The sequence below is a fragment of the Bubalus kerabau genome, chromosome 19, assembly GCF_029407905.1.
Source record: "Bubalus kerabau isolate K-KA32 ecotype Philippines breed swamp buffalo chromosome 19, PCC_UOA_SB_1v2, whole genome shotgun sequence".
NCBI classification, from domain to species: Eukaryota; Metazoa; Chordata; class Mammalia; order Artiodactyla; family Bovidae; genus Bubalus; species Bubalus kerabau.
The window spans coordinates 24204117-24227472 of NC_073642.1; the positions used below are offsets into that span (position 1 = coordinate 24204117).

General features: G+C 41.5%; 1 long non-coding RNA gene across 1 annotated transcript; it reads left to right on the top strand.

The window, feature by feature from the left end:
* The first annotated feature begins 5214 nt into the window (after positions 1 to 5214).
* On the top strand, positions 5215 to 6680 carry LOC129634304 (uncharacterized). Its single transcript, XR_008705548.1, has 3 exons — positions 5215 to 5351; positions 5902 to 6132; positions 6389 to 6680. It is a non-coding gene; the product is annotated as an uncharacterized LOC129634304 (long non-coding RNA).
* The last annotated feature ends 16676 nt before the right edge of the window (positions 6681 to 23356 follow it).

Consider the following 23356-nt stretch of genomic DNA (forward strand, 5'->3'; position numbering starts at 1 on the left):
ATCTTGGCACCCCTGCTATCTTCTCCTGGATACAAATTGAAACCTTATTCAAAGCCAAGCATAATTATGAAGAAAAATCTTCTGCCAAAAGTGGAAAATGCATTCCCTGTAAAAGATGTTGGGGTTATCTGAGAATAGATAATGGAGTATTGAGTGTATTATGTCATTTTTGTTCTAAACTTTGATTTGGGTTTAGTGAACCTAACCTTAAATACAACAGCCAGACACTTTTCTATTGCTGAAAAAATGTTTAAGTTGAACAAGAAGTCAGGACGCTCCCATCCCAGGAAGCTTTCCATCTTAGCTCTGCTTTGTCCAAGACAGTTCTACAACCTTGGCTTGAGTACTCAGTGAAGTTCTAGATTATGTCCTTTTACTTAACAGAGCTTCCAAAGTAATGTAGGCAAAATGAACTAGTTTTATAAGAGACACAGCTTCTGTGACAGGGCTAGAGTTAAAGGCATTATAATATAAAGGATGGGGCTTCCCTGGTGGCTCAGTGGTAAAGAATCCTCCTGTAGGAGATGTAGGTTCAATCCCTGGGTTGGGAAGATGCCCTGGAGAAGGAAATAGCAACCTACTCCAGTATTCTTGCCTGGGAAATCCCATGAACAGAGGAGTCTGGCAGACTACAGTCCTTGGGATTGAAAGAGTCCGACAAACTTAGTGACTAAAACAACAACCTGAGGGACTTCCCTGGTGGTCTGGTGGTTAAGATTCCAATGCAGGAGGTACAGGTTCGATCCCTGGTTGGGAGTTAAGATCCTACATGCCTTGGGGTCAAAAAACCAAAACATAAAGAAGAATATTGTAACAATATTGTAACAAATTCAATAAAGCCTTTAAATATAGTCCACATTAAAAAAATTTTTTTTAAAGAATGCCATTTATGCAACACGCAGGCCCCTGTTGTTGTTGTTTAGTCACTCAGTTCTGTCTGACTCTTTGCAACCCCATGGACTGCAGCATACCAGGCTTCCATGTCCTTCACTATCTCCTGGGAATTGCTAAAACTCATGTCCATCGAGTGGATGATGCTATGAATCAATATTATAAAATTTTGTATGGACATATATTTGTACAATTGAAGATAAGAAAGTTTGCATGAGTTGGAATTTTCTGTGAGTTGGATAATGGTGAACACTCTGGCAAATTTATATGTCTATAAAGTACAACCATCAAATGGACTTCTGGATTGCAGAAACAGATTGGGGCTGGAGATCAAGAGAGGCATTAGATTTATCTGTAAACTGTGAATTTCTGTACTGAGATTTTATAGGTGCACTACCAATGTAATTATCTGCCTGCAAAAACAGGAGACACAGGTTTGATCCCTGGGTTGGAACGATCCCCTGGAGGAGGAAATGGCTACCTAGTTCCACTCAGTATTCTTGCCTGGAGAATCCCATGGACAGAGGAGCCTGGCAAGTTACAGTCCATGAGAGGGCAAAGATTCGGACATGGCTGAGCATCTGAGCACTAATGTCATTAGGCACAAACAACACATACAAAACCGATAGGTATGTACACATGCTCCCAGGAGCAGCGGGAGGGAAACTACCTGTCACAGCAATAGGGAAGACTAGGGCAGGGGATGCCCAGAAATTCCTTGAGAGCATCTTTCACTTTTAAAACTAAAGCAGTTCCCCTAGCTCTGCTCTGCTGGGCCAGACTCCCTGGATTTATTTTATTTTATTGTTGTTTTACTTCTCTCTATAAAAATACTGTGTGTTCATCATAGAACATTTGAGAAATACAGAAATAGTATTCAGGAGATGAAAACAATCTCCCACCCAGTTTGCACAACCCAGAAGTAACTGTTGTTAAGCCCTGGTTGTATCTACTTTGTGGGCTTTTTAAAGTATGTTGTTTACATGGTTCTACGCAGAGTACATCATGAGAAACGCTGGGCTGGAAGAAGCACAAGCTGGAATCAAGATTGATGGGAGAAATATCAATAACCTCATATATGCATATGACACCACCCTTATGGCAAAAAGTGAAGAGGAACTAAAAAGCCTCTTGATGAAAGTGAAAGAGGAGAGTGAAAAAGTTGGCTTAAAGCTCAACATTCAGAAAACTAAGATCATGGCATCTGGTCCCATCACTTCATGGGAAATAGATGGGGAAACAGTGGAAACAGTGTCAGACTTTATTTTTGGGGTTCCAAAATCACTGCAGATGGTGACTGCAGCCATGAAATTAAAAGACGCTTACTCCTTGGAAGGAAAGTTATGACCAACCTAGATAGCATATTGAAAAGCAGAGACATTACTTTGCCAACAAAGGTCCATCAGTCAAGGCTATGGTTTTTCCAGTGGTCATGTATGGATGCTAGAGTTGGACTGTGAAGAAAGCTGAGCGCCGAAGAATTGGTGCCTTTGAACTGTGGTGTTGGAGAAGACTCTTGAGAGTCCCTTGGACTGCAAGGAGATCCAAGCAGTCCATCCTAAAGGAGATCAGCCCTGGGATTTTTTTGGAATGAATGATGCTAAAGCTGAGACTCCAGTACTTTGGCCACCTCATGCAAAGAGTTGACTCATTGGAAAAGACCCTGATGCTGAGAGGGATTGGGGGCAGGAAGACAAGGGGACGACAGAGGATGAGATGGCTGGATGGCATCACTGACATGATGGACATGAGTTTGAACGAACTCCGGGAGTTGGTGATGGATAGGGAGGCCTGGCATGCTGCGATTCGTGGGGTCATGAAGAGTCAGACAGGACTGAGCGACTGGACTGAACTTAACTGAACTGAATGTGGCCAATATGTAATTGTATTTATTGGTTTTAAGTCAGTTTTATGACCACCTATGTAGGACATGTTCACTCTAATATCTATTTGTTTAAGGTAGAAAAATGGAGGAAATAAAGATCATAAAGAAAAGTTGAAAATCATCCAGGTTCCCACCTCCCACAGTAAACATTTTCTTATTTTTTAATGTCATATTATATAGTTCCTGCATTGCAGGTAAAGAATCTGCGTTGCAGGTAAAGAATTATATAGTTGAAAGCAAAATGTACCTACAGATTTTTAAGCATAGTTACAAGGGAGAAGGGCTTCCCAGGTGGCGCTAGTGGTAAAGAGCCTGCCTGCCAATGCAGGTTAGACTTGGGTTCAATCCTTGGGTCGGGAAGATCCCCTGGAGGAGGGCATGGCAACCCACTCCAGTATTCTTGCCTGGGAAATCCCATGGACAGAGGAGCCTGGCAGGCTACAGCACATGGGGTCGCAGAGAGTCAGACACGACTAAAGCAACTTAGCACACATGCACAAGGGAGAGAAATAAGTACCAGGGGAAGGATGGTAGAGAGTATTAATGAAGGTTAATATATGTCTTAGTTTCCATTAGCTTCTTTTTTTTCAAAATGACACAAGATATTTAAAACATTTTTATGTGCAGAGTATCAGGAGTCAAGTTGCTTATGCAGCACTGATTTTTATTTTAAAAAATATGTTTCCTAGAATAGCTAGATTCACTATTGTTTTTGTTAGGAATAGTTAATTATTTAAAAAAACACAAAAACAAATCTAGTAATCCCAAACAAGGAAATCCTGCCAGTCAGTTTAACTTGCCACGGTCGGACTCTAGGTTTCTGCATTTTTGTCATATTTCAGTTGACTGCTTTGTGTTTTCAAGTAAAATTTGCACAAAGGGTAGGTAGACAATGTATTTTTGAAGTGTCTGTATATTTAAGAATAACTTTTACTCTCAAATCTTCGGAGATTGCCTTTTTTTTTTTTTTTGGCATTTAATCTTGCAGATATCTCAACTTTTCTTCCTTTTTATGTAACTTGTTTTCTGCTAGGAAGCTAACACATTTTTTTCCTAATCATTAAAAAATATTTTTAAGTCATAATTTCAGGATCTTCCTTGTAAGAAATTCTTTCAAAAATAAAAGACAAATTATTTATGTTTACCTATATTTTTTATTTTCGGTTGTGCTGGGTCTTGGTTGCTGTGTGGGCTTTGCCCTAGCTGTGGCCCCAGCAAGGCCACTCTCCAGGAGCGGTGCGCGGGCTTCTCACTGCGATGACTTCTCTTGTTGTGGAGCATGGGCTCTAGGCACACAGGCTGCGTAGTTGCAGCATGTGGGCTTCAGTTGCTCCGAGGCATGTGGGATCTTCTCGGACCAGGGACTGAACCCTTGTCCCCTGCACTGGCAGGTGGATTCTTATCCACTGTACCACCAGGGAAGTCCCAGGAAATTCTTTTTAAACATTTTTCCCCCCCAGCATACGTCCTGTCATCTCAACTTTTTGAAGCCAGGACTGCTTTCTTCAGATCTGTAATCGTGTTTTATTTCTCACTGCCTTGGCTCTGGAAGGTCAATCCTGTCCTTTCTCAGATACCTTTGGTCCCTTCCAGCTTCTCCTCACTGTGGGAAAGTGGTGGGTTGCAGATGAAATTCAGGTAAGATTTAGTCTGACTTCTAAAACAATTCTGATTAAAGACTAGTAATAAGGACAGAGCGGCAAAATGCATTCAATTCACTCTATGTTATGCATCCTTTTGTTATGAAAATATTCTATACATCAAAACAAAGTATGTGCATGGTACAAAGAATACATGGATACCTACAGAGCTGAAGAATTAGAACAGTACTGATACTTTTGAGGTCTCCTATGAAACTTTATTGCATTAACCCCCAGAATTAACCTCTGACCTGAATCTTGTGCTTATTATCCCTTCACATTTCTTTAAATCTAAACACATAGGCTCACAGAATTAGGCAGGCAGGGTGAGAAGTCTTACAATCTACTGTCCACAAGCTGGAAGAGGGAAGCCAGTGGTTTATAGCTCAGTCTGAGTCCAAAAGCCTGACATCCAGGGGAGCTGATGGATGAAAGTGACGGTCAGAGTTTGAAGGAACTCAGATCCCTGGCGTCCAAGGGAAGGAAAAGATAGATGTCCCAGCTCAAGCAAAGAGAGCAGACCCTCCCTTCCTCTGCCTTTTGATCTATGAAGGCTCTCAGCAGATACCATGATGCCCTCCAGCCCTGATGAGGATGATCCTCTGTATTCAAGCTACTAATTCAAGCATAATCTCTTGTGGAAACACCTTCCCAGGCACACCCAGCAAGAATGTTTCACTGGCTTTCTGGGCATCCCTTCACCCCGGCAAGCTGACACCTAAAACTAACCATTACTTATTCTTAAAGATGCCTCCTGGAATGTGGAAGATCTTGTCAAGGATATATAATTCTGAGAGTGGGACTGCTGTTTCAAGTGGGTTTCACAGTCACCGTCACTGGTTAACACCAGACTGCTTTTTAAACTCATGTGTGTCTCCACCAGGGTCTGAGACTGATGGAAACATCTAACCGTGAGATTTTGGCCAGTTTCCTCGGTATGAAATAGTGTCTTGTTGTGATTTTGATTTACATTTATTTAACGACTAATCTAGTGGAGCATCTTTTCATATGTTTATTGGACATTCATTCATGTTTCCTCTTTTGTGAAATGTCTGACAACTTGGCTTGCTCAGTTTTAAATTGTGTTAGCTGTTTCTTATTGATTTATTACTTTCTTCCAAAACAAACTCTTTCTGTTATGTGTTTTGTGAACATCTCCTTATTTGTCCCACAAAAAAATTTATGATGTCTTTGCTTGATATAAGTTTTAAATTTTAATGTTGTTTCATTTTTCAATCTTTTTAAAAAATGGGACATAATCTAAAATATCCCAAAGGGTTTTTTATGAGATAACCATATCATTTATAAATAATGATGATTTATTTTGTTTCTTTCTAATCCTTGTCCTCTTATCTACTATATGGCTAGCACATTTTTTGAGTGATGGGTGTTCTATTTTCCCCTGATTCTAAAGAAAATGTTTTTAAGTTTTTCCATCGATGATAATCACTATAGGGTTTATATATATATATATTTACCATCTAGGTGAGGTGTCCCTGGTGGCTCAGACTGTAAAGAATCTGCCTGCAATGCAGGAGACTCGGGCTTGATCCCTGGGTTGGGAATATCCCCTGAAGAATGGAATGGCTACCGACTCCAGTATTCTTGCCTGAAGAATTCCATAGACAGAGGAGCCTGGCAGACTATAGTCCATGGGATTGCAAAGAGTCAGACACAACTGAGTAACTAACACTTTCACGCTTTTTCACCATCTAGGTAATTTCCTTCTATTTCTAAGTTGCTAAGTATATGTATGTGCGTGTGCAAGTTTTGTCTTTAGGAGTTGATGTTTAATAGTACTGAACAATTCTTTTCTGCATTAATTGAAATGATTTGGCAGCCATGTGGTTTCTTGTGAACAAGTTTTGCCAATGGTGTATAAGTAGAATTGGGTTTCATAACTTTGGAAAACATTATTAAATGATAGGTGTGTATTATCCTTCCATTTTCTCCTCCTTATGTGCTGGAATAGAGATGTGATGGCAGGAGTCACAGCAGGTGTTTGAGACCACAGGGAGACAGACCCTGGGAACAAAGACCCACCAGCAGAGAGAAGACCGGGGCTCTGCACCAACAAGCACTGTGTCAGTTCAGGTCTGTCTCTTTCCATTTCTTGAGAAAGAAGAAAAACTTTTATCTTGTTTAAGATATTTTTTTTTGCTTGTCACAGGCAAACTTAATCCTAACTAAGACTAAAATTGTACAAAAGTAGCATCTGAAGCAGTTATTCCAAATCCTTTATTTATTTTTCTAGTGGGAAAAAATAAATATTTGCTAAAACAAAAGCTATTTCTTTGTTATGATGTCTCTTTGGGAGTGGGGAGGCTGGAGAAAGGCCTGGAAATGATGTCTTGGCTTTTTTAACATTCCCAGATGGTTTATGTAATAAAAGTCAGAGCTTCTGGATAACTTTTTAGAAATTCAAGATGAATGAACCACAAAACCAAAATGTGATGTAATACCCCCAATATAGAAAGCCTTCACTCTGTCCCTTATCTCAATGTGAAGGGTGTAACATTTATCTTTTTAATTTTTTTCTGATAGCCACTTACCAGGTAAAGGCACGCTGTCTGCTGCGGCAGTCAAAATGACTGGCGCACAGAAGATAGACAAGACTTTTAAACAGGAAGCTTGCCTTTTCTCCTAGGGATGCCAAAGCTCATCAGATACACTCATCCTATCAGAGTTTATGCGCTGCACACAGAAGGATGTTCTGTGACATTTGTGGTGATTTGACAAGCACTGCCACCCTCACGTGAGCACGTTATGAAATACATGATGAACCATTTTCAATAACTTAGCTCTTCTACAAAGACTATATCCCTGGTGGCTCAGACAGTAAAGAATCTGCCCACAGTGCAAGAGACTCAGGTTCAGTCCCTGGGTGGGGAAGGTCCCATGGAGAAGGAAATGGCAATCCACTCCAGTACTCTTGCCTGGGAAAGCCCATGGACAGAGGAGCCTGGCAGGCTAGTCCATGGGGTCGCAAAGAGTCAGACACGACTGAACAACTAACACTACCTTCACTTAGCTCTTCTGCAAAGAATATATCAACACTTTGGTTGGGTCATTCAGCAAATTCAACCCAGATAAATGACATTGCATCCTTTAAAAATGGAGACTCTTATTGAAGATATGTATTACTGATACTCAAGACAGAAGTCTATGTAATTAATAGGAGAAAAAGAAGAAAATAAAAATCTACAGCAATCCCATCACCTTATAGTGGCTGTTCTCGAACTTGACCCTGAATCCGTGAGTGCCTGTGTGCTAAGCTGCTTCAGTTCAGATCAGTTCAGTTCAGTCGGTCAGTCGTGTCCAACTCTTTGCGACCCCATGAATCGCAGCACGCCAGGCTTCCCTGTCCATCATCAACTCCTGGAGTTCACTCAGAATCAAGTCCATCAAGTCAGTGATGCCATCTCATCCTCTGTCATCCCCTTCTCCTCCTGACCCCAATCCCTCCCAGCATCAGAGTCTTTTTCAATGAGTCAACACTTCTCATGAGGTGGCCAAGGTACTGGAGTTTCAGCTTTAGCACCATTCCTTCCAAAGAAATGCCAGGGCTGATCTCCTTCAGAATGGACTGCTTGGATCTCCTTGCAGTCCAAGGGACTCTCAAGAGTCTTCTCCAACACCACAGTTCAAAAGCATCAATTCTTCAGCGCTCAGCCTTCTTCACAGTCCAACTCTCACATCCATACATGACCACAGGAAAAACCATAGCCTTGACTAGACAGACCTTTGTTGGCAAAGTAATGTCTCTGCTTTTCAATATGCTATCTAGGTTGGTCATAACTTTCCTTCCAAGGAGTAAGCCTCTTTTAATTTCATGGCTGCAATCACCATCTGCAGTGATTTTGGAGCCCCCAAAAATAAAGTCTGACACTGTTTCCACTGTTTCCCCATTTATTTCCCATGAAGTGATGGGGCAAGATGCCATGATCTTCGTTTTCTGAATGTTGAGCTTTAAGCCAACTTTTTCACCCTCCACTTTCACTTTCATCAAGAGGCTTTTGAGTTCCTCTTCACTTTTTGCCATAAGGGTGGTGTCATCTGCATGTCTGAGATTATTGATATTTCTCCTGGCAATCTTGATTCCAGCTTGTGCTTCTTCCAGCCTAGCGTTTCTCATGATGTACTCTGCATATAAGTTAAATAAGCAGTGACAACATACAGCCTTGATGTACTCCTTTTCCTCTTTGGAACCAGTCTGTTGTTCCATGTCCAGTTCTAACTGTTGCTTCCTGACCTGCATACAGGTTTCTTAAGAGGCAGGTCAGGTGGTCTGGTATTCCCATCTCTTTCAGAATTGTCCACAGTTTCTTGTGATCCACACAGTCAAAGGCTTTGGCATAGTCAATAAAGCAGAAATAGATGTTTTTCTGGAACTCTCTTGCTTTTTCCATGGTCCAGTGGATGCTGGCAATTTGATCTCTGGTTCCTCTGCCTTTTCTAAAACCAGCTTGAACATCTGGAAGTTCACAGTCATATTACTGAAGCCTGGCTTGGAGAATTTTGAACATTACTTTACTAGTGTGTGAGATGAGTGCAATTGTGCAGTAGTTTGAGCATTCTTTGGCATTGCCTTTCTTTTGGGATTGGAACGAAAACTGACCTTTTCCAGTCCTGTGGCCACTGCTGAGTTTTCCAAATTTGCTGGCATATTGAGTGCAGCACTTTCACAGCATCATCTTTCAGGATTTGAAATAGCTCAACTGGAATTCCATCACCTCCACTAGCTTTGTTCGTAGTGATGCTTTCTAAGGCCCACTTGACTTCACATTCCAGGATGTCTGGCTCTATGTGAGTGATCACACCATAGTGATTATCTGGGTCGTGAAGCTCTTTTTTGTACTGTTCTTCTGTGTATTGTTGCCACCTCTTCTTGATATCTTCTGCTTCTGTTAGGTCCATACAATTTCTGTCCTTTATCGAGCCCATCCTTGCATGAAATGTTCCCTTGGTATCTCTAATTTTCTTGAAGAGATCTCTAGTCTTTCCCATTCTGTTGTTTTCCTCTATTTCTTTGCACTGACCGCTGAGGAAGGATTTCTTATCTCTTCTTGCTATTCTTTGGAACTCTGCATTCAGATGTTTATATCTTTCCTTTTCTTCTTTGCTTTTTGCTTCTCTTCTTTTCACAGCTATTTGTAAGGCCTCCTCAGACAGCCATTTTGCTTTTTTGCATTTCTTTTCCATGAGGATGGTCTTGATCCCTGACTCCTGTACAATGTCACGAACCTCATTCCATAGTTCATTAGGCACTCTATCTATCAGATCTAGGCCCTTAAATCTATTTCTAGCTTCTATTGTATAATCATAAGGGATTTGATTTATGTCATACCTGAATGGTCTAGTGGTTTTCCCTACTTTCTTCAATTTAAGTCTGAATTTGGTAATAAGGAGTTCATGATCAGAGCCACAGTCAGCTCCCAGTCTTGTTTTTGCTGGCTGTATAGAGCTTCTCCATCTTTGGCTGCAAAGAACATAATCAATCTGATTTCAGTGTTGACCATCTGGTGATGTCCATGTGTAGAGTCTTCTCTTCTGTTGTTGGAAGAGGGTGTTTGCTATGACCAGTGCATTTTCTTGGCAAAACTCTATTAGTCTTTGCCCTGCTTCATTCCGTATTCCAAGGCCAAATTTGCCTGTTACTCCAGGTGTTTCTTGACTTCCTACTTTTGCATTTAGTCCCCTATAATGAAAAGGACATCTTTTTTGGGTGTTAGTTCTAAAAGGTCTTGTAGGTCTTCATAGAACCGTTCAACTTCAGCTTTTTCAGCGTTACTGGTTGGGACATAGACTTGGATTACTGTGATATTGAATGGTTTGCCTTGGAAACGAACAGAGATCATTCTGTCGTTTTTGAGATTGCATCCAAGTACTGCATTTCGGACTCTTTTGTTGACCATGATGGCTACTCCATTTCTTCTGAGGGATTCCTGTCCACAGTACCATGCCCAACTCCGTTTGACCCTATGGACTGCAGCTTGCACTCCTCTGTCCATGGGATCCTTCAGGCAAGAATACTGGGGTGGTTGCCATGCCCTCCTCCAGGGGATCTTCTAGACCTAGGGATCAAACCTGCATCTGTTACATCTAACCTACATCGGCAGATGGGTTCTTTACCACTAGCGCCACTTGGGAAGCTTGTTAAGACAGAGTACAAGGCCCCATCCCCAGAGTTTCTGATTTTGTAGAGCTCAGCAGGACCCTCACATCTGCTTACTTAACAAGGTCCATGGTGATGCTGACACTGCAGATTCTGGGACCCTACTTTGAGGACCATAAGTAAGTAAGTAAGTGTTAGTCGCTCAGTTGTGCCCGACTCTTTGCCACCCCATGGACTGCCGCCCACCAGGCTCCTCTGTCCATGAGATTTTCCAGGCAAGGATACTGGAGTGGGCTGCCATTTCCTTCTCCAGGGGATCTTCCCCACCCAGGGATCAAACCCTGGGTCTCCTGCACTGCAGGCAGATTCTTTACCAACCATGGACTTAATGTAATGCCTTTTGCCCTAATGATGTTGATCTTTTCAATCTTCTGATTAGCAACACACAACCAGGCTTGTCATAGTCACCAGTAACGTGCACAGTGCTGAATATTAGGTCACTGCTTGGTTCTTATCTTTCTGACTTATCAGCAGAATTAACAACACAAGTTTGAACTCAAGTTCTGCTTATATTCAGATTCTTTTCAACGGTAAATGCTATAGTACTTCTTTTTTTTTTTTTCCAACTTTTTATTTTATACTGGAGTAAGTTGATTAACAATGTTGTGTTTCAAGTGTAAAGCAAAGTTATTCAGTTATACATATACATGTATCTATTCTTTTTCAATATTTTCCCCATTTAGGTTGTTACATAGTATTGAGCAGAGTTCCCTGTGCTGTACATTTTAAATATAACAGTGTGCACATGTCAATCCCAAATTCCCTAACTATCCCTCTCCTCTGCTCTTTCCCCCTCTGCTGCCCTTTCCCCCTGGTAACCATAAATTCTTTCTCTAAGTCACTATAGTACTTCTCACTCAATCCCCCTGGTTGGCTGATGATAAATCCCTTCATCCTGACCTATTCTACAGAGCAGCTTTTGTGGCTATGATCTAGGGCTTCCCAGGTGGCGCAGTGGTAAAGAGTCTGCCTGCTAATCCAGGAGATGCAAGAGACACAAGTTCAATCCTTGAGTTGGGAAGGTCCTCTGGAGAGAAATAGCAAACCGCTCTTTCCAGTCTTGCCTGTAAATCCCATGGACAGAAGAGCCTGGCCATGGGGTCACAAAGAGTTACACAAGACTGAGCACACAAACCACAGTTCTGTAACACTAGATTTCTATGATGAATATCAGCTCCATTTTCACTTCCCAACCTTTCTATTCCTGGCCCTCTTGGCCTGGTACCTACCTCTACTTTAGTTCTGTCTGCCTGGCTCCCATCCACCTCTTCCATCCCCCCTCCTCTCCCGTCCCCACTTCTTCTCCAGCCATACCAGCAATGGGCCAGTTCTGGAGAGGCACCTCCCACTTCCCCACCTCAGGGTCCTGGCACGAACCATGCCTTCTACTTGGGGTATTTTTCCCCTTTCTCCCTTTTTCCTAATTAATTCCCATTCATCCACTATATCTCAAATAACATCACTCTTGCATACTCTGACAATATTTTGTCCTATTTCAGTTTTGGTGTTTACTAGAATTGGTAATTATTAATATATACTTGTGTGTATTCTAAGTCACTCAATCATGTCTGACTCTTTGCAACCCCATGCACTGTAGCCCTCCAGGCTCCTCTGTCCATGGGATTTTTCAGGCAAGAATACTGAAGTGGGTTGCCATTCCTTCCTCCAGGGGATTTTCTCAATCCAGGGATGGAACCAGAGTCTCTTGCATCTCCTGTACTGGCAGGCAAATTCTTTACCACTGGTGCCACTTGGGAAGCCCCAATTATATACTTACCTGTGCATAATTATATGCTGTCTCTTTTCTCCAGTAGTCTATGCATTCCACATGGGAAGAGACTGTGTTTTGATGACCCTATTACCTTCAAATCATTTTTTTAGTTGAATACATGAAGGATTTATATCTTAAATATTAATTTATATAATCATACTAATGGGGACTTGAACCTCCATCTATATGTTACCAATTTCATTGGTTACTAGCTGGAGATACTTCTTTGCTTAATATTAGTGATAACTTAAAAATATTTATTTAGCAGTGCTGGATCTTAGTTGGGCTTCCCTGGTAGCTCAAACAGTAAAGGATCTGACTGCAAGGAGATCTGGGTTTGGTGGGTAGGTGAAATCAATTTACAGAGAACGGGACAGATCAGAAAACGTGTTTCAGATTTTCTAAGCCCTGGGTCATTTCTCAGTTCCTGTCAGTGATTTTCAAATTAGTTCCCAAGAGACATTGCTATGGGCTTCCTGAGAAAATTATTTTCTGCATTTTCCAACTGTTTCATAATGAGCATGCCATTTCTTTCAGGATCAAAAATAAAGCATACATCCAAATAGAATGGGTCTTCACATACTTTGGACCTTTTGTGGAAACCCGTTCTAGGGCAGGCTAGTTCAGTTTGGAATTTAAGCTCCAGCTATAAGGGGGTGTTCATTTCTTGTTGCCTTTGGTAAATTTGTCTGCATGTAGAATATCCTGCCATTACTTCCCCAATCATTTGCAGTGGTGTGCTGGGACTGCCTGGTGACAGTTTGCAAGAGTTGAATGTCATACTTTCAGGAATTTTGCAAGTCATTTGTGAAACCCTCTGTAGCTTGAAATCAGCTCTGGTGAAAGTTTCACACCATGGAAATTGGCAAATGCTACAAATCAGGACACTTCCCCCTCCCCCTCCCCCACTAGACAGCTGACTGTTAAACAACTACCAGTATACCACTGAAGCAGGCATGAACGATGGGCTATTCCCCTGGGCAGTTAAAAGGCATGGCCTTTAACTCTGAGTAGCATAATCCTTCATGTGTTTGGTTAACCAAGAAAGCATTTGGAATGTTGCCGTGCTCTGTGTATGATTTATAATATTAGGTGCTTGACAAAATCAGAGATTTTATTCTGTGGCCTACTTATATTTGAATATTTTAATGAGCAATGAGGCAAAATTTCAAGCTGCCAAGAAGCTTAGAGACCAAATGGTTGTGCCATTGCTCATTTATTTTACACACAAATATCCACACACCTTATAGAGTGTTTAACAATAGTCAAATACTCTGCCTGAGTACTCAGCCATCTACTTTTTAGATTAATTACTATTTCTTATATCTGAGTGGAGCTACGGAGAAGGCAATGGCAATCCACTCCAGTACTCTTGCCTGGAAAATCCCATGGGCGGAGGAGCCTGGTAGGCTGCAGTCCATGGGGTCGCTAGAGTCGGACACGACTGAGTGACTTCACTTTCATGCATTGGAGAAGGAAATGGCAACCCGCTCCAGTGTTCTTGCCTGAGGAATCCCAGGGACGGGGGAGCCTGGTGGGCTGCCGTCTATGGGGTCGCACAGAGTCGGACACGACTGAAGCGACTTAGCAGCAGCAGCAGCAGCAGCAGCAGCAGAGTGGAGCTAAAACCTCCACTTTCTGTGGGTAGGACAGATACCGAGGACTTAGGTAATGTAAATTCAAACAGGAGAGGTGTTCTTTTCCTTCTAATACCCTTCTGAAGGCAAAAATGATTGGTAGTGATGCTATCCAATGAGAACGCCATAATCAAAGATGGGCAGTGATACTAGCCAATGAAAACGCCATAATCAAAGATGGGCAGTGATGCTATCCAATCAGAACATTATCCCCCCAGTTGACGATAGCTTGCTTACTGGGTAGGTCCCTTACTCTTCTTTGGTAGCTAATAGTAGAGAGCAAGCTGGTACATGTATTGAACGCGTGTCCTTCCAGAAACTTTGTCAGGTGTTTGATGTCCATTTATTCCTAAAATGTAACACTGACCTTTCTGAGAACTATGCACACAGATCATTATGGTCTCAAGTTGAGAATAATAGTTAACAGTCATAATTTGTTTTCTTCTCTTTTTCTAAAGAAGAAAACACACTGTTGTTGTTCTTCTTCTTCAGTCATTAAGCTGTGTTCAGCTCTTTGCGACCCCATGGGCTGCAGCACACCATGTTCCCCTGTCCTTCACTATCTCTTGGATTTTGCTCAAACTACACACATATGGAATATACAGTGACTATCAGTGGGGCTTTAAGTCTATATAAAGGAATTTAACCTGGCGTCTCCTGGACCATTTGAACAGCATAAACTTTGGCTCAATTTAGCACTGATAATTTTGTATTAGTCACAAGAGAAACTGGGTGCACGTGTAGTCAGGCTGTTAACTCTGCTTTCATCTACATCACCGTTCAGTTCTCATCTGAGATCTTGTATATTCCTCAAAGCCTCTTCAGCTATTCTCATGTCCCAAATCTCAATCCCTTTCTCCTGTTTTGTTTCTAAATAGAGAAGCTATCCAATGTAAAAGGCAGAAAAATAAGAGAGACACGAGGATGTAAGCAGTTGCCTTCCTTAGAAAAGAGACCTAGCTGCATCTAAAAATCTTTAATATCAAGATCATTATGTTCATTTCTTTTTGGTTCTCTAACGTGTTTGTAGTTCGCATTTTTTTATTTTGGAAAAATATTTATTTATTTACCTGGTAAATGGTGATCTTCAGAGGAATTGCCTGAAAGCTTTAGTCATCAGCTGTGGTGGCTTAGATGGTAAAGAATCCACCTGCAATACAGGAGGCTAGGGTTTGATCCCTGGGTCAGGAAGATCCCCTGGAGTAGGGAATGGCACCCACTCCAGAATTGTTGCCTGGAAAATCCGATGGATAGATGAGCCTGGTGGGCTACAGTTAATGGGGTTGCAAAGAGTTGATTAACATTTTCACTTTTAATCAATAGCTTCCTTTGCTCAGTTGAAATTAGGACCCAGTATGAACCCTGTTTCAAGACTCTCTGTTTTAGAATCCTCATGTTTGCTCTATTGTTTCTATATATGGAGCTCGCATCCGTTTATAGCATGATATGCATGTCTGGAGCAATCTGTCCCCATGCAGAGGCTGTGTAATTGTTCTCTGGACTCCAATCCAATGCACTTGCATTGGCTCCCTGCCAAAGCACAGCATCTCCAAGGAAACCTGGGGCTGGTTGCCATGGACACTCCCTTTGCTGATAAGTCACATCACACCTCTCCACTTCTCTGCACACCCACAATAACAGTCCTTTGGGTGATCAGGCAATTCTATGCATTGACATTTCCAAACCTCACAAGCTCACATTCATTTCATGTGCAAGAAATAGACACACCAAGAAGCCTCTCAAATATTCGTACCTGTCCAGACGAGCGTGTAGTGAAGCCATCTCGTTGCAGTTTCGTTTTGTGCCATGGAGAATAAGTAAGCTTTGGCAAATCAGGCCTGAATTGGAATGATTCCACTGAAACAATCAGAGCCCCAGGAGGGAGGATGGCTGTAAAATTTGGTCCTTGTAACCTTGTGATCACTTTTTCTTGACTGAAATTCTCATCCCTCTGTCTTTCCTCTGGGGGTTTATAACAAGACTGGGGTGGCCTGTAGGGGTCATTCATATTAGCAGTGTGTTCAACAAGTGACAATTTTTAAAAAGATTCTTTTCATATGGACTGTTTTTAAAGTCTTTATTGAATTTGTTACAATATTTCTTCTGTTTCATGTTTTTTTGGCTGCAAGGCAAGTGGGGTCTTAAGTCCCTGACCAGGGATCGAACCTGTACCCCCTGCATTGGAAGGCAAAGACTTAACCACTGGACTCCCAGGGAAGTCCCACAAGTGACAGTTTTTTAACAGTGAATGCTTTGTTTTTGATTTCACAGTGATTACACACCAGATGTCGGTCACTTTATTATTAATAGCATCACCTGAAAAGTTTTTCTCTTGAACCTGGTGAGCTGTTGGTAGTGGAAAAGTGAGTTTTACTCAAAAAATTTCTGACCTGTTCTGTTTTCTAGTGAAAAATGTTTTGAGTCACTAGTCTGGCTAATTCTGCCTATTTACTGGAAATTCTATGTTAAAACCAAAGAGGGTGATCTCCCTGGGACATGGTCTCATGGTTCAGTTGGTTACCTGACCATGCATTTTTGGGGGTCTTTATTCACTACTTGACCAGTAAAATTAATCATGAAACAAAGGGATACCAGACAGGATCTATGGTTTCCCATTAGTCCACGGAGATGAGGTCATAGACATTTAAATGTTTAACATAAACCAACCATATATGTGAACAGACTGAAACTATGAAAACATATACTTCACATTTGTTATCTTAGAGGTGGAGGAGAGTGGGTGAAATTGGAGAGTAGGTGGAGGAAGATTACTCTTCCCTTTAAGTATCTCTGTAGTGTTGCCTTTTAAAAATGAGGATGTGTTATTTTGCAGTTCAGTAAGCAAAGTATTATTTTTTAAAGGAAGCTGATGGCAATTTTTCTTTTGGAACTAATAGTTACATGCTGGGAATATTAAAAAGTGGAGCCAGATAAGCTGCAGGAAGAGGTATGCTTTGTCTTTCCCAGGAGTGCAGACTAAAGAAGATTGCTTTATGGAAAGTTAGAAGGACTTGAGAGGAAAAAGGTGTCTAGAGTCCAGGGACCACAATTTCTGAGCCCATGCATCCTAGAGCCTTCTCCAGAGCAGGAGAAGGCATGGCAATGAGAAAGCCTTGCGCCGCAAATAGAGAGTAGCCTCTGCTCACCACAACTAGTGAAAAGCCCGTGCAGCAATGAAGACCCAGCATCAGTTCAGTTCAGTTCAGTCGCTCAGTCGTGTCTGACTCTTTGTGACCCCATGGACTGCAGCACTCCAAGCCTCCCTGTCCATCACCAACTCCCAGAGTTTACTCAAACTTATGTCCATTGAATTGGTGATGCCATCCAACCATCTCGTCCTCTGTTGTCCTCGTCTCCTCCCACCTTCAATCTTTCCCAGCATCAGGGTCTTTTCTAATGAGCCAGTTCTTCACATCAGGTAGCCAAAGTATTGGAGTTTCAGCTTCAACATCAGTTCTTCCAACGAATATTCAGGACTGATTTCCTTTAGGATGGACTAAATGAACAATTATTTTAAGTAAAGATGATTCTACCTGAAGGGTGTCATTTCCCTTGCTCTTCCCAAACATTGACGGCAATGACCACAGTAGTGCATGCAGAGGAAAATCTGCCCTAGCACTGAAAACCAAGGAAGGATGTCATGCAACTGCAAGTCCTCGAGGGAGGCCAGCTGTCCACTGCCTGTGGGGCCAGGCTGAAGGACCACTCCACTTTGTCTCCTGAGAAAGTGGGAATGTAGCAGAGACAGTGTTCACGTCAAGTCAGGTGGAAAGGCTGCTTCAATGGGTATGTGCACAGCGACCATTTCACTCAGAAACAGTAACCAGAATCTAAAGGGAGTGTGTGATCAGTCGCTCAGTTGTGTCCGACTCTTTTTGACCTCACAGACTGTAGCCTGCCAGGCTCCTCTGTCCATGGGATTTTCCAGGCAAGAATACAGGAGTGGGTGGCCATGTCCTTCTCCATCTAAAGGGAGAGGGGTAAGCAAATCATCAACAGAAAGAGGGATGTGGCAAGGCTCTCTTCACGCAGGGCAGGACATCTGGAAGGGACTTTAGGAAGACATGAGGTTGGACAGAGGACCAAGTGTGCAGACCTGGGGTTTGACTCAGAGGGGACAGGGCAGAGATGGTTTCCATGCTGAAACATGGAGTCTTAGCTGTGGCACCACAAGGGAAGTCCCTCTCCTTTATTTTTCTTAATGAGTAAATACATTCTCCCAGTCTGTCAGCTTTCTGTTAACTTTATGGCTGTTCTTTATTAATGCAGAGAGCTTGAAATTTTATTTAGTGGTATAAAAAATAATGCCTTTTAAAGTTTTGTGCTTTTGGAAGATTAAGAAGACCTTTGCCATCTAAAGGTAAGAAAAAAATTCAGATTTTTATTAATCTACTTAGAGTTGAAATTTGCATATATTATGTGGACATAACCCTGCCAAGCTCTTCTGTCCATGGAATTGTGCAGGCAAAAATATGGGAGTTGCCAGTATTCCAGTTGCCAGTATTCTGAGAAGAATGGATTAGCCATTCCCTTCTCCAGGGGATCTTCCTGACCTGCTGCAGGCAGATTCTTTACCAACTGAACCAATAGGGCAGCCCATATTGTGTGATAGAAACCCAAAATGATTTTCCTTCATTAGGTAAGTCATATTCCCCCTAGCAATAATTTCTTCCCCAAGTTTGTAATATCTTTTAATTTTTATAAGATCAAGATTTCAAGATACACAACTTCAGCAATCTTTTATGTTTATTCCTTCTTGCTCCTGTTCAAGGATGCTTTTGGAATCCCAAGGATGTAAAGATATTCATCTGTATTTCTACTAAAGTACCACCTTCTTTTGATATTTAAGTTTTTAATCCTTTTGGAGTTGATTTTTGGTTTTTGATGTAAAGTAAGGATACAACTTAATTTTTCCTCCGTATAAATAAATATATTTTCCAGCTTAATTTATTGACTAGTCACTTTATCCCCCAGTGATCTGTTATGCAACTTTCATCGTTAATAAAATTCTGTAATGTAGCAGTTAGTTTCTGAGCTCTCTGTTCTATTCCACTGGGTAATTTGTTCATCCTTGTGTTACAACACAGTGTTCTGGATAATATAGCTGCACAATAAGTCCTGACTTCTAGTCAAGCACGTATCCTGCCCTTATTCTTCTTTTTCAGACAAGTCTGTCTTTTTAGTAGCATTTTGTCAGGTTCCATGGAAAACTCTCTTAACTGGAGTTGTGTTAAATCTGGATTAATTTATGGAAAATTAGCATCATTTTTACATAAAATCTTCCTAACCATGAGATGAGAAGGAAATGGCAACCCACTCCAGTATTCTTGCCTAGGAAATCCCATGGACAGAAGAGTCTGGAGGGCTACAGTCCATGATGTCTCAGAGTCAGACACGACTGAGCAACTTCTTTCTGTCTTTTAGTGAATTTTTATCATTGATATGTGCACATCCTCTACATTTGTCAGATTCGTTACTAAGGATTTTATTGTTTTTGTTGCTGTTGTAAGTATGTGCTATGTAAATTGCATTTTCCATTTGTCATTGTCATGGTACTTAATCAGCTACATTAACTTTTCCCTTGTTATTTTCTGTTGCTCTGCTTTTCTAATGCCTTTGAAACAGGGTCTTAACCTATTCTTCTGCTTATTAATTTGTTCTTCAGCTGTACCTATTTTGTTATTCACTTCAGGCATTGTGTTTGTTATCCCAGTTCTTGTATTTTTCATGTCTGATATCTGTAATTGTTTTTACCATATAACTGCTTGTTTCTATTTCATGCTACTAAAATTTGCTGTTAAAACTAATTTCTATATTTATTTTACATTCCAGCTTTTTCTTTCTCCATAAAAACTCAACAATGTGTGTTCTTTCTTGTATGCAGATTGTCTTAGATATTTTGACACTTTTCTCCCCAAGTTCCTGTTTTACTAAGGATAGCAGCTATTTTGGCAAGTCATGTGCACCCAGGGGCAAAACTCTCAGGGAGGAAAGTTCGGGTGATGTGCCGCAGAAAAGAGAGTCTTGGGACTTCCCTGGTGATCCAGTGGTCAAAACTCGGCATTTTCAATGAAGGGTTCACAGATTCAATCCCTGCTTGGGGAACTAAGATCCCACATGCTGCCAAGGATTGCCAAAAAAATAAATAATAGAAATCCACAATACAGAAAATGGGGGAGATGGAGAAGACATGATTAAGGAAGTCATGGAAGAATTTTTTCCTAAAATTTAGAAAATTTCTCTTGGAAAGGGCTATTGGCATTGGAGAGTTATTAGGATATGTGTGAGGTCAGTCTTAAGCCATCTTGTAACCTGCGAGGAGTCACGTATTATCTCCCTTCATGTATTTATTCTTCACAAACCAATCACTCAAGGATGTGTCACAACCTTGTGTGTGTGTGTGTGTCCTCAGTCTTGTCTGACTCTTTTGTGACCCTGTGGACTGCAACCCACCAGGCTTCTCTGTCCCTGGAATTTTCCAGGCAAGAATATTGGGGTGGGTTGCCATTTCTTCCTCCAGGGGATCTTCCCAACCCAGGAATCAAAACTGCATCTCTTGCATCTCCTAAATTGGCAGGGGGATTATTTGCGAACTGCAAAGTTAAAGACTCAGATATGGGAAGGATGTGGTAGAGCAATAAACAATAAAACAGAAAAATATTTTTATTTAAATGTTTATGTATTGCTGATATGGTATGAGATTTAACACAATTATTCAGATGTTAGAAGTAACATTATTGGCACATCAGTCAGATTCTCCAGAAGAAACAGAACTAATAAAGTATGTGTGTGAGTGTGATGTGTGTGCATATGTGTGTGTATGTTTTCAATGGAACATTAATTGTATGAACATTACACAGACACTTCCATCCATAGAAATTAAGTCGTGCCCTGTGTTGAAATCATGTTTTTGAAGATTATTTAACAACATAGAAAAATCTTACATAACTTAAAGAAAATACAAAAGCCACATTGTGAAAACCATATGGTATATATGTGTATATATACACACACATATGCTTTTACAAAGTTCGTATTGATTTCTATTGCCCAGGAAAAAGTACCAAATGGTAATACATCAGTGTTAGTAGAGGTCAATTATGGACAGCGGGAGAGCTTCCCAGGTGGCTCAGTGTTAAAGACTATCCCTGCCAATGCACGAGACATGGCTTTGATCCCTGGGTTAGGAAGATCCCCTGGAGGAGGAAATGGCAACCTACTCCAGTATTCTTGCCTGGAGAATCCCATGGACAGAGGAGCCTGACAGGATATAGTCCATGGGGTCAGAGTCAGACACAACTGAGCATGCTTGCATGCATGGGCGATGGGGTTAAGGATTCATCTTTTCTTCTTACTATTTTGTTTCCCAAATAGCCTCCTGTGGAAATATTCTACTCTAATAATGATTAGAAAATGTTATTTTAAAAAAGGGGATCATCTGGTTTGATCACATTTTTGGCAGATGGTCTGCCAACCTAAACACTTCCAGTGTGCAAGGGTCTCAACGTTCCCCAGATCCATTCCACAGTGTGATGATTATAATAATTAGAAAATGTGCATTATATGGAGTCAAAGTCTGTCTCTTTGTTAATTCTATCCATTGGTCAGAAGTGCATCTTCTCTTCCATATGGCAAGTTCTCAGATATTTGAAGATGAATGTCATGTCTGTTTTTTTCTGGTTAAATCTCCATAGCTTCTTTAACCATCCCTAGTAGAGACAACGGCTAGTTCATTGGTTTTTCAGTTGCATAATTAATTATATATTGGATAAGAAAAGCTTAATTATTAGAGTCATTTCTTTGCTGAAAAAGGAAACACCAAGCCTGCCTGTAGCCATTTCTCCAAGCCTCAACCTGGTCTTCATTGTACTCTTTCATAACAAAATAACAAATAACCTTATTTTAGAGTGCATCCGGAGGCAACAGGCTTTTACTCTGGATCCTTTTCTTCTCTTACCCAGCCAAGTCTCAACCTCCTCCTCACTATCAGAATAGAATACAGGGACTTTCCTCATAGTCCAGTGGTTAAGAATCCACTTTCCAACACAGGGGATGCAGGTTTGATCCCTGGCTTGGAAACTAAGATCCCACATGCTGCAGAGCAACTAACCCCCAGCAAAAAGAGCCTGCATGCCTCAATGAAGACCAGACACAGCCAAATAAGTAAATATTTTACAAAAAACTTGTTTAAAAAATGAAATACAGTGCCTTTGTCCTGATCCAGGCTGAGTTGCAAGGTGTCTACTCTTGCTCTGCTATTCTGTTTATGTCATTTATTGTTTAGTCACTAAGTCATGTCTGACTCTTTGCGGCCCCGTGGATTAGAGATGGCTAGGCTCCTCTGCCCTTTTCCAGGCAAGAATACTGGAGTGGGTTCCCATTTCCTCCTCCAGGGGATCTTCCTAACCCAGGGATTGAACCCATGTCTTCCGAATCTCCTGCATTGGCAGGCGGGTTCTTTAGCACTGAGCCAGGGGTGGGGAGGAGGACAAATAGAAAACAATCAGCACAATGTGTTCTTTGCTGAGATGCATAGAGGAGGTAAAATGTTCCTCTAGGGCTTTACTTGACTTTTGTTAGAAAATAATAGATATCTGATGGTTCCCTCCCAAGAGTAATCTAATTGGAGCACCTACGAAGAGTCCCAAAGCCTCAATTTTGTGAAGGGCAGCTGGGGTTTAATGGTGAGCTAGGTCATCATTCTTCCCCACTGAGATGCCTTCAGCGCAGGCTGCCTGGGAGGTCATATTACATTAACACCCATCCGGAGCAGGGGAGGAATACTGGAAAAGCCAGCTGCCTCTCAGCCACATGGAGAGGAGCAAAGATCTCTGGGCAGTGTTTCCTGGGTCAGTGTTTGCCATGAGCCACATTTCCCACAGAGGTTAAAAGTCCTATAAGGTTTTCTTATACCTGTGTTGTGTGCCTCACCTATTGGCACAACTTTCATATCTCCAACCTCGGCCACCTTAAGGAAAAAGGGAGAAATGGTTATCCTTTGGATCAAGCGTGGGGTTTCCCAGGTGACCCTAGTGGTAAAGAACTCACCTGCCAATGAAGGAGACAAAAGAGATGTGGGTTCGATCCTTGGGTTGGGAAGAACTCCTGGAGGAGGGAATGGCAACCAACTCCAGTATTCTTGCCTGGAGAATCCCATGGACAGAGGAGCCTGGTGGGCTACAGTCCTTAGGGTCACAAAGAGTTGAACGCGACTGAAGTGACTTAGCATGCATGTACCCAAGTTTCTGAAATTCCAACTGTGTCATAGACAGATCTCATAACTCAAGGAGGGTGCTATTTCCATCTTGGGTGTGTACAATCCCCAAAATGACAGACTGATATTTAAATGAATCTCCT